At 43.4% G+C, this 12155-nt stretch overlaps 7 pseudogenes; all 7 read right to left on the bottom strand.

The window, feature by feature from the left end:
• Window positions 1–900: 900 nt before the first annotated feature.
• On the bottom strand, window positions 901–1165 carry LOC130287789 (U2 spliceosomal RNA; annotated as a pseudogene).
• A 1491-nt stretch (window positions 1166–2656) lies between these two features.
• LOC130286960 (U2 spliceosomal RNA) lies at window positions 2657–2920 on the bottom strand (annotated as a pseudogene).
• Window positions 2921–4392: 1472 nt separating this feature from the next.
• On the bottom strand, window positions 4393–4656 carry LOC130287728 (U2 spliceosomal RNA; annotated as a pseudogene).
• Window positions 4657–6122: 1466 nt separating this feature from the next.
• LOC130286959 (U2 spliceosomal RNA) lies at window positions 6123–6386 on the bottom strand (annotated as a pseudogene).
• A 1485-nt stretch (window positions 6387–7871) lies between these two features.
• LOC130286958 (U2 spliceosomal RNA) lies at window positions 7872–8135 on the bottom strand (annotated as a pseudogene).
• Window positions 8136–9609: 1474 nt separating this feature from the next.
• Window positions 9610–9873, bottom strand: LOC130286956 (U2 spliceosomal RNA; annotated as a pseudogene).
• Window positions 9874–11358: 1485 nt separating this feature from the next.
• Window positions 11359–11622, bottom strand: LOC130286955 (U2 spliceosomal RNA; annotated as a pseudogene).
• Between the last annotated feature and the right edge of the window lie 533 nt (window positions 11623–12155).

Below are 12155 nucleotides of genomic sequence, written 5' to 3'. Positions count from 1 at the left end.
ACAACATGGTCATCTGCAGTTTACATCTAGCCCGTGGCATTGAATGGCATTTTAAAAGTGCTAAGGGTCCTGGTGCAATAATCCTCCCATGAGGATCAGCCTCAACGGCTTTGTAGATTGCACTCATGTCAGCAACTCCATATACATTTTTTTTTCTTCATGCTTCTTTCTTCATCCTTTTTTCTTTCTGTCATTCAGACTTTCATTCATTCGATCTCTCTCACTCACTTGCTTTAACTCATTTGTTCTCACTCACTCACTCACTCACTCAATCACTCACTCACTCATTCACTCTCACTCACTCTCACTCTCTCACTCACTCGCTCACTAAGTCAGTCTCTCTCTCTCTCTCTCTTTTTCTTTTTATATATATTTTTTTCCGTCTTCTTCTTCTTCTTCTTCTTCTTCAGACCCTGTCATAGCACTAATGCCTTTCCAATACCACCAGCAGATGGAGACACTCCATTGCAACATTGGTTGTGAGCAGCAGTTTCTAAAAACAAATGCCTCATGGCGGATTTCCCATCCATCAATGGATGGTAAATTTTGTTTTTATCATTCACTGACCACAGAAACCAATGCATGGTCAAGCAACAGCAATGACACACCCTTGTGTATAGGCATGAGACCCTCATGTCATTTAACAGGATTCAGCACCACCCACAAGACAGCTACCTGTCATGTCATGTCAAACCTGCACAGGTGTGCTAGATTATTATTATTTAGTTTTATTTTATTTTTTTACACCAATCAGTGTGCAAACATGGTCATTAAAACGCTAAATGAATAGACGTTCATAAACCAGTCAGTGCAACTCATCATTTTGGTCTCCAATTCTCAAACTCAAATTCTCACCCACGGAGGATTAAATGAGAATCTTTCTTGTTTAACACTGGAATGGGGTGGTGCACTGTTCACTACCCGAAGATACTGCCACATCGGGTCAATGCATAGGGCAACAGAAGCAAGCTTCCAAATCAGCTCCCTTTCTCAAAAATCCATTTAATTTATGGTCCCCAGATAGGGAACGTATGTATCAGTATGTGCTCACAAGTCACCCAAGTGCAAGTATTCACACAAAAAAAAAACGTGCCTCAGAATGCGATCTGTCGCAAGATCCTTTCTTTTTTTACACTTGATCTAAGCCAAAAGGCCTAGAGGGGATAACCGGGAAAGGGGTGGACCCAACCATGTCCCCTTCATGAGCACTCACATTACTCATAGGAATGGAAGGAAGGCTGGCAGCCAACCAGCCTCCCATACACTTTCTGGGTGGGTGGCAGTCAGCCACCCATACATACATACAGCACAGGCTAAACCCACATCATCACTTAAAAAAAGGACAGGCGACCATTGCACTCTGATGGAGCATTTAGCAATGCAATCCATAGCCTGGCTTTTGCCTGAACCCCCATCACTCCTCCTCTTGCATATAAGACAATATTTCAGATCTGCATATGAAAACAACACGCCTACCTTTGTTGCACATAGCTGCCTGCCTGTCTCTAGTTACCCCACTGGCTGTAGCTGCGTCCCTTCCGACATGGAATAACACCAACTGTAACGATAAACTGAAAATTAACAGTATAAACCTGCATCATTTTGGACTCTGGTATTTGCTGAATCCGGGTGACCTGACAATCGATGGTGGTGCCGCTGGTGATTCTGGCCTTCTTGGAATCTGTTGGGCCTATGTGTTAGCTCACACATCACTTGGGTATCCATGGTAACTACCACAACATGGTCATCTGCAGTTTACATCTAGCCCGTGGCATTGAATGGCATTTTAAAAGTGCTAAGGGTCCTGGTGCAATAATCCTCCCATGAGGATCAGCCTCAACGGCTTTGTAGATTGCACTCATGTCAGCAACTCCATATACATTTTTTTTTCTTCATGCTTCTTTCTTCATCCTTTTTTCTTTCTGTCATTCAGACTTTCATTCATTCGATCTCTCTCACTCACTTGCTTTAACTCATTTGTTCTCACTCACTCACTCACTCACTCAATCACTCACTCACTCATTCACTCTCACTCACTCTCACTCTCTCACTCACTCGCTCACTAAGTCAGTCTCTCTCTCTCTCTCTCTTTTTCTTTTTATATATATTTTTTTCCGTCTTCTTCTTCTTCTTCTTCTTCTTCTTCTTCTTCTTCTTCTTCTTCAGACCCTGTCATAGCACTAATGCCTTTCCAATACCACCAGCAGATGGAGACACTCCATTGCAACATTGGTTGTGAGCAGCAGTTTCTAAAAACAAATGCCTCATGGCGGATTTCCCATCCATCAATGGATGGTAAATTTTGTTTTTATCATTCACTGACCACAGAAACCAATGCATGGTCAAGCAACAGCAATGACACACCCTTGTGTATAGGCATGAGACCCTCATGTCATTTAACAGGATTCAGCACCACCCACAAGACAGCTACCTGTCATGTCATGTCAAACCTGCACAGGTGTGCTAGATTATTATTATTTAGTTTTATTTTATTTTTTTACACCAATCAGTGTGCAAACATGGTCATTAAAACGCTAAATGAATAGACGTTCATAAACCAGTCAGTGCAACTCATCATTTTGGTCTCCAATTCTCAAACTCAAATTCTCACCCACGGAGGATTAAATGAGAATCTTTCTTGTTTAACACTGGAATGGGGTGGTGCACTGTTCACTACCCGAAGATACTGCCACATCGGGTCAATGCATAGGGCGACAGAAGCAAGCTTCCAAATCAGCTCCCTTTCTCAAAAATCCATTTAATTTATGGTCCCCAGATAGGGAACGTATGTATCAGTATGTGCTCACAAGTCACCCAAGTGCAAGTATTCACACAAAAAAAAACGTGCCTCAGGATGCGATCTGTCGCAAGATCCTTTCTTTTTTTACACTTGATCTAAGCCAAAAGGCCTAGAGGGGATAACCGGGAAAGGGGTGGACCCAACCATGTCCCCTTCATGAGCACTCACATTACTCATAGGAATGGAAGGAAGGCTGGCAGCCAACCAGCCTCCCATACACTTTCTGGGTGGGTGGCAGTCAGCCACCCATACATACATACAGCACAGGCTAAACCCACATCATCACTTAAAAAAAGGACAGGCGACCATTGCACTCTGATGGAGCATTTAGCAATGCAATCCATAGCCTGGCTTTTGCCTGAACCCCCATCACTCCTCCTCTTGCATATAAGACAATATTTCAGATCTGCATATGAAAACAACACGCCTACCTTTGTTGCACATAGCTGCCTGCCTGTCTCTAGTTACCCCACTGGCTGTAGCTGCGTCCCTTCCGACATGGAATAACACCAACTGTAACGATAAACTGAAAATTAACAGTATAAACCTGCATCATTTTGGACTCTGGTATTTGCTGAATCCGGGTGACCTGACAATCGATGGTGGTGCCGCTGGTGATTCTGGCCTTCTTGGAATCTGTTGGGCCTATGTGTTAGCTCACACATCACTTGGGTATCCATGGTAACTACCACAACATGGTCATCTGCAGTTTACATCTAGCCCGTGGCATTGAATGGCATTTTAAAAGTGCTAAGGGTCCTGGTGCAATAATCCTCCCATGAGGATCAGCCTCAACGGCTTTGTAGATTGCACTCATGTCAGCAACTCCATATACATTTTTTTTTCTTCATGCTTCTTTCTTCATCCTTTTTTCTTTCTGTCATTCAGACTTTCATTCATTCGATCTCTCTCACTCACTTGCTTTAACTCATTTGTTCTCACTCACTCACTCACTCACTCAATCACTCACTCACTCATTCACTCTCACTCACTCTCACTCTCTCACTCACTCGCTCACTAAGTCAGTCTCTCTCTCTCTCTCTCTCTTTTTCTTTTTATATATATTTTTTTCCGTCTTCTTCTTCTTCTTCTTCTTCTTCAGACCCTGTCATAGCACTAATGCCTTTCCAATACCACCAGCAGATGGAGACACTCCATTGCAACATTGGTTGTGAGCAGCAGTTTCTAAAAACAAATGCCTCATGGCGGATTTCCCATCCATCAATGGATGGTAAATTTTGTTTTTATCATTCACTGACCACAGAAACCAATGCATGGTCAAGCAACAGCAATGACACACCCTTGTGTATAGGCATGAGACCCTCATGTCATTTAACAGGATTCAGCACCACCCACAAGACAGCTACCTGTCATGTCATGTCAAACCTGCACAGGTGTGCTAGATTATTATTATTTAGTTTTATTTTATTTTTTTACACCAATCAGTGTGCAAACATGGTCATTAAAACGCTAAATGAATAGACGTTCATAAACCAGTCAGTGCAACTCATCATTTTGGTCTCCAATTCTCAAACTCAAATTCTCACCCACGGAGGATTAAATGAGAATCTTTCTTGTTTAACACTGGAATGGGGTGGTGCACTGTTCACTACCCGAAGATACTGCCACATCGGGTCAATGCATAGGGCGACAGAAGCAAGCTTCCAAATCAGCTCCCTTTCTCAAAAATCCATTTAATTTATGGTCCCCAGATAGGGAACGTATGTATCAGTATGTGCTCACAAGTCACCCAAGTGCAAGTATTCACACAAATAAAAACGTGCCTCAGGATGCGATCTGTCGCAAGATCCTTTCTTTTTTTACACTTGATCTAAGCCAAAAGGCCTAGAGGGGATAACCGGGAAAGGGGTGGACCCAACCATGTCCCCTTCATGAGCACTCACATTACTCATAGGAATGGAAGGAAGGCTGGCAGCCAACCAGCCTCCCATACACTTTCTGGGTGGGTGGCAGTCAGCCACCCATACATACATACAGCACAGGCTAAACCCACATCATCACTTAAAAAAAGGACAGGCGACCATTGCACTCTGATGGAGCATTTAGCAATGCAATCCATAGCCTGGCTTTTGCCTGAACCCCCATCACTCCTCCTCTTGCATATAAGACAATATTTCAGATCTGCATATGAAAACAACACGCCTACCTTTGTTGCACATAGCTGCCTGCCTGTCTCTAGTTACCCCACTGGCTGTAGCTGCGTCCCTTCCGACATGGAATAACACCAACTGTAACGATAAACTGAAAATTAACAGTATAAACCTGCATCATTTTGGACTCTGGTATTTGCTGAATCCGGGTGACCTGACAATCGATGGTGGTGCCGCTGGTGATTCTGGCCTTCTTGGAATCTGTTGGGCCTATGTGTTAGCTCACACATCACTTGGGTATCCATGGTAACTACCACAACATGGTCATCTGCAGTTTACATCTAGCCCGTGGCATTGAATGGCATTTTAAAAGTGCTAAGGGTCCTGGTGCAATAATCCTCCCATGAGGATCAGCCTCAACGGCTTTGTAGATTGCACTCATGTCAGCAACTCCATATACATTTTTTTTTCTTCATGCTTCTTTCTTCATCCTTTTTTCTTTCTGTCATTCAGACTTTCATTCATTCGATCTCTCTCGCTCACTTGCTTTAACTCATTTGTTCTCACTCACTCACTCACTCAATCACTCACTCAGTCATTCACTCTCACTCACTCTCACTCTCTCACTCACTCGCTCACTAAGTCAGTCTCTCTCTCTCTCTCTCTCTTTCTTTTTATATATATTTTTTTCCGTCTTCTTCTTCTTCTTCTTCTTCTTCAGACCCTGTCATAGCACTAATGCCTTTCCAATACCACCAGCAGATGGAGACACTCCATTGCAACATTGGTTGTGAGCAGCAGTTTCTAAAAACAAATGCCTCATGGCGGATTTCCCATCCATCAATGGATGGTAAATTTTGTTTTTATCATTCACTGACCACAGAAACCAATGCATGGTCAAGCAACAGCAATGACACACCCTTGTGTATAGGCATGAGACCCTCATGTCATTTAACAGGATTCAGCACCACCCACAAGACAGCTACCTGTCATGTCATGTCAAACCTGCACAGGTGTGCTAGATTATTATTATTTAGTTTTATTTTATTTTTTTACACCAATCAGTGTGCAAACATGGTCATTAAAACGCTAAATGAATAGACGTTCATAAACCAGTCAGTGCAACTCATCATTTTGGTCTCCAATTCTCAAACTCAAATTCTCACCCACGGAGGATTAAATGAGAATCTTTCTTGTTTAACACTGGAATGGGGTGGTGCACTGTTCACTACCCGAAGATACTGCCACATCGGGTCAATGCATAGGGCGACAGAAGCAAGCTTCCAAATCAGCTCCCTTTCTCAAAAATCCATTTAATTTATGGTCCCCAGATAGGGAACGTATGTATCAGTATGTGCTCACAAGTCACCCAAGTGCAAGTATTCACACAAAAAAAAACGTGCCTCAGGATGCGATCTGTCGCAAGATCCTTTCTTTTTTTACACTTGATCTAAGCCAAAAGGCCTAGAGGGGATAACCGGGAAAGGGGTGGACCCAACCATGTCCCCTTCATGAGCACTCACATTACTCATAGGAATGGAAGGAAGGCTGGCAGCCAACCAGCCTCCCATACACTTTCTGGGTGGGTGGCAGTCAGCCACCCATACATACATACAGCACAGGCTAAACCCACATCATCACTTAAAAAAAGGACAGGCGACCATTGCACTCTGATGGAGCATTTAGCAATGCAATCCATAGCCTGGCTTTTGCCTGAACCCCCATCACTCCTCCTCTTGCATATAAGACAATATTTCAGATCTGCATATGAAAACAACACGCCTACCTTTGTTGCACATAGCTGCCTGCCTGTCTCTAGTTACCCCACTGGCTGTAGCTGCGTCCCTTCCGACATGGAATAACACCAACTGTAACGATAAACTGAAAATTAACAGTATAAACCTGCATCATTTTGGACTCTGGTATTTGCTGAATCCGGGTGACCTGACAATCGATGGTGGTGCCGCTGGTGATTCTGGCCTTCTTGGAATCTGTTGGGCCTATGTGTTAGCTCACACATCACTTGGGTATCCATGGTAACTACCACAACATGGTCATCTGCAGTTTACATCTAGCCCGTGGCATTGAATGGCATTTTAAAAGTGCTAAGGGTCCTGGTGCAATAATCCTCCCATGAGGATCAGCCTCAACGGCTTTGTAGATTGCACTCATGTCAGCAACTCCATATACATTTTTTTTTCTTCATGCTTCTTTCTTCATCCTTTTTTCTTTCTGTCATTCAGACTTTCATTCATTCGATCTCTCTCACTCACTTGCTTTAACTCATTTGTTCTCACTCACTCACTCACTCACTCAATCACTCACTCACTCATTCACTCTCACTCACTCTCACTCTCTCACTCACTCGCTCACTAAGTCAGTCTCTCTCTCTCTCTCTCTTTTTCTTTTTTTATATATTTTTTTCCGTCTTCTTCTTCTTCTTCTTCTTCTTCTTCTTCTTCTTCTTCAGACCCTGTCATAGCACTAATGCCTTTCCAATACCACCAGCAGATGGAGACACTCCATTGCAACATTGGTTGTGAGCAGCAGTTTCTAAAAACAAATGCCTCATGGCGGATTTCCCATCCATCAATGGATGGTAAATTTTGTTTTTATCATTCACTGACCACAGAAACCAATGCATGGTCAAGCAACAGCAATGACACACCCTTGTGTATAGGCATGAGACCCTCATGTCATTTAACAGGATTCAGCACCACCCACAAGACAGCTACCTGTCATGTCATGTCAAACCTGCACAGGTGTGCTAGATTATTATTATTTAGTTTTATTTTATTTTTTTACACCAATCAGTGTGCAAACATGGTCATTAAAACGCTAAATGAATAGACGTTCATAAACCAGTCAGTGCAACTCATCATTTTGGTCTCCAATTCTCAAACTCAAATTCTCACCCACGGAGGATTAAATGAGAATCTTTCTTGTTTAACACTGGAATGGGGTGGTGCACTGTTCACTACCCGAAGATACTGCCACATCGGGTCAATGCATAGGGCGACAGAAGCAAGCTTCCAAATCAGCTCCCTTTCTCAAAAATCCATTTAATTTATGGTCCCCAGATAGGGAACGTATGTATCAGTATGTGCTCACAAGTCACCCAAGTGCAAGTATTCACACAAAAAAAAACGTGCCTCAGGATGCGATCTGTCGCAAGATCCTTTCTTTTTTTACACTTGATCTAAGCCAAAAGGCCTAGAGGGGATAACCGGGAAAGGGGTGGACCCAACCATGTCCCCTTCATGAGCACTCACATTACTCATAGGAATGGAAGGAAGGCTGGCAGCCAACCAGCCTCCCATACACTTTCTGGGTGGGTGGCAGTCAGCCACCCATACATACATACAGCACAGGCTAAACCCACATCATCACTTAAAAAAAGGACAGGCGACCATTGCACTCTGATGGAGCATTTAGCAATGCAATCCATAGCCTGGCTTTTGCCTGAACCCCCATCACTCCTCCTCTTGCATATAAGACAATATTTCAGATCTGCATATGAAAACAACACGCCTACCTTTGTTGCACATAGCTGCCTGCCTGTCTCTAGTTACCCCACTGGCTGTAGCTGCGTCCCTTCCGACATGGAATAACACCAACTGTAACGATAAACTGAAAATTAACAGTATAAACCTGCATCATTTTGGACTCTGGTATTTGCTGAATCCGGGTGACCTGACAATCGATGGTGGTGCCGCTGGTGATTCTGGCCTTCTTGGAATCTGTTGGGCCTATGTGTTAGCTCACACATCACTTGGGTATCCATGGTAACTACCACAACATGGTCATCTGCAGTTTACATCTAGCCCGTGGCATTGAATGGCATTTTAAAAGTGCTAAGGGTCCTGGTGCAATAATCCTCCCATGAGGATCAGCCTCAACGGCTTTGTAGATTGCACTCATGTCAGCAACTCCATATACATTTTTTTTTCTTCATGCTTCTTTCTTCATCCTTTTTTCTTTCTGTCATTCAGACTTTCATTCATTCGATCTCTCTCACTCACTTGCTTTAACTCATTTGTTCTCACTCACTCACTCACTCACTCAATCACTCACTCACTCATTCACTCTCACTCACTCTCACTCTCTCACTCACTCGCTCACTAAGTCAGTCTCTCTCTCTCTCTCTTTTTCTTTTTATATATATTTTTTTCCGTCTTCTTCTTCTTCTTCTTCTTCTTCTTCTTCAGACCCTGTCATAGCACTAATGCCTTTCCAATACCACCAGCAGATGGAGACACTCCATTGCAACATTGGTTGTGAGCAGCAGTTTCTAAAAACAAATGCCTCATGGCGGATTTCCCATCCATCAATGGATGGTAAATTTTGTTTTTATCATTCACTGACCACAGAAACCAATGCATGGTCAAGCAACAGCAATGACACACCCTTGTGTATAGGCATGAGACCCTCATGTCATTTAACAGGATTCAGCACCACCCACAAGACAGCTACCTGTCATGTCATGTCAAACCTGCACAGGTGTGCTAGATTATTATTATTTAGTTTTATTTTATTTTTTTACACCAATCAGTGTGCAAACATGGTCATTAAAACGCTAAATGAATAGACGTTCATAAACCAGTCAGTGCAACTCATCATTTTGGTCTCCAATTCTCAAACTCAAATTCTCACCCACGGAGGATTAAATGAGAATCTTTCTTGTTTAACACTGGAATGGGGTGGTGCACTGTTCACTACCCGAAGATACTGCCACATCGGGTCAATGCATAGGGCGACAGAAGCAAGCTTCCAAATCAGCTCCCTTTCTCAAAAATCCATTTAATTTATGGTCCCCAGATAGGGAACGTATGTATCAGTATGTGCTCACAAGTCACCCAAGTGCAAGTATTCACACAAAAAAAAACGTGCCTCAGGATGCGATCTGTCGCAAGATCCTTTCTTTTTTTACACTTGATCTAAGCCAAAAGGCCTAGAGGGGATAACCGGGAAAGGGGTGGACCCAACCATGTCCCCTTCATGAGCACTCACATTACTCATAGGAATGGAAGGAAGGCTGGCAGCCAACCAGCCTCCCATACACTTTCTGGGTGGGTGGCAGTCAGCCACCCATACATACATACAGCACAGGCTAAACCCACATCATCACTTAAAAAAAGGACAGGCGACCATTGCACTCTGATGGAGCATTTAGCAATGCAATCCATAGCCTGGCTTTTGCCTGAACCCCCATCACTCCTCCTCTTGCATATAAGACAATATTTCAGATCTGCATATGAAAACAACACGCCTACCTTTGTTGCACATAGCTGCCTGCCTGTCTCTAGTTACCCCACTGGCTGTAGCTGCGTCCCTTCCGACATGGAATAACACCAACTGTAACGATAAACTGAAAATTAACAGTATAAACCTGCATCATTTTGGACTCTGGTATTTGCTGAATCCGGGTGACCTGACAATCGATGGTGGTGCCGCTGGTGATTCTGGCCTTCTTGGAATCTGTTGGGCCTATGTGTTAGCTCACACATCACTTGGGTATCCATCATGGTAACTACCACAACATGGTCATCTGCAGTTTACATCTAGCCCGTGGCATTGAATGGCATTTTAAAAGTGCTAAGGGTCCTGGTGCAATAATCCTCCCATGAGGATCAGCCTCAACGGCTTTGTAGATTGCACTCATGTCAGCAACTCCATATACATTTTTTTTTCTTCATGCTTCTTTCTTCATCCTTTTTTCTTTCTGTCATTCAGACTTTCATTCATTCGATCTCTCTCACTCACTTGCTTTAACTCATTTGTTCTCACTCACTCACTCACTCACTCAATCACTCACTCACTCATTCACTCTCACTCACTCTCACTCTCTCACTCACTCGCTCACTAAGTCAGTCTCTCTCTCTCTCTCTCTTTTTCTTTTTATATATATTTTTTTCCGTCTTCTTCTTCTTCTTCTTCTTCTTCTTCTTCTTCTTCAGACCCTGTCATAGCACTAATGCCTTTCCAATACCACCAGCAGATGGAGACACTCCATTGCAACATTGGTTGTGAGCAGCAGTTTCTAAAAACAAATGCCTCATGGCGGATTTCCCATCCATCAATGGATGGTAAATTTTGTTTTTATCATTCACTGACCACAGAAACCAATGCATGGTCAAGCAACAGCAATGACACACCCTTGTGTATAGGCATGAGACCCTCATGTCATTTAACAGGATTCAGCACCACCCACAAGACAGCTACCTGTCATGTCATGTCAAACCTGCACAGGTGTGCTAGATTATTATTATTTAGTTTTATTTTATTTTTTTACACCAATCAGTGTGCAAACATGGTCATTAAAACGCTAAATGAATAGACGTTCATAAACCAGTCAGTGCAACTCATCATTTTGGTCTCCAATTCTCAAACTCAAATTCTCACCCACGGAGGATTAAATGAGAATCTTTCTTGTTTAACACTGGAATGGGGTGGTGCACTGTTCACTACCCGAAGATACTGCCACATCGGGTCAATGCATAGGGCGACAGAAGCAAGCTTCCAAATCAGCTCCCTTTCTCAAAAATCCATTTAATTTATGGTCCCCAGATAGGGAACGTATGTATCAGTATGTGCTCACAAGTCACCCAAGTGCAAGTATTCACACAAAAAAAAACGTGCCTCAGGATGCGATCTGTCGCAAGATCCTTTCTTTTTTTACACTTGATCTAAGCCAAAAGGCCTAGAGGGGATAACCGGGAAAGGGGTGGACCCAACCATGTCCCCTTCATGAGCACTCACATTACTCATAGGAATGGAAGGAAGGCTGGCAGCCAACCAGCCTCCCATACACTTTCTGGGTGGGTGGCAGTCAGCCACCCATACATACATACAGCACAGGCTAAACCCACATCATCACTTAAAAAAAGGACAGGCGACCATTGCACTCTGATGGAGCATTTAGCAATGCAATCCATAGCCTGGCTTTTGCCTGAACCCCCATCACTCCTCCTCTTGCATATAAGACAATATTTCAGATCTGCATATGAAAACAACACGCCTACCTTTGTTGCACATAGCTGCCTGCCTGTCTCTAGTTACCCCACTGGCTGTAGCTGCGTCCCTTCCGACATGGAATAACACCAACTGTAACGATAAACTGAAAATTAACAGTATAAACCTGCATCATTTTGGACTCTGGTATTTGCTGAATCCGGGTGACCTGACAATCGATGGTGGTGCCGCTGGTGATTCTGGCCTTCTTGGAATCTGTTGGGCCTATGTGT

This window comes from Hyla sarda, chromosome 8 (genome assembly GCF_029499605.1).
Source record: "Hyla sarda isolate aHylSar1 chromosome 8, aHylSar1.hap1, whole genome shotgun sequence".
Lineage (NCBI taxonomy): Eukaryota > Metazoa > Chordata > Amphibia > Anura > Hylidae > Hyla > Hyla sarda.
The sequence above is the reverse complement of the archived record's forward strand: the minus strand, read 5'-3'. Positions and strand labels throughout refer to the sequence as shown.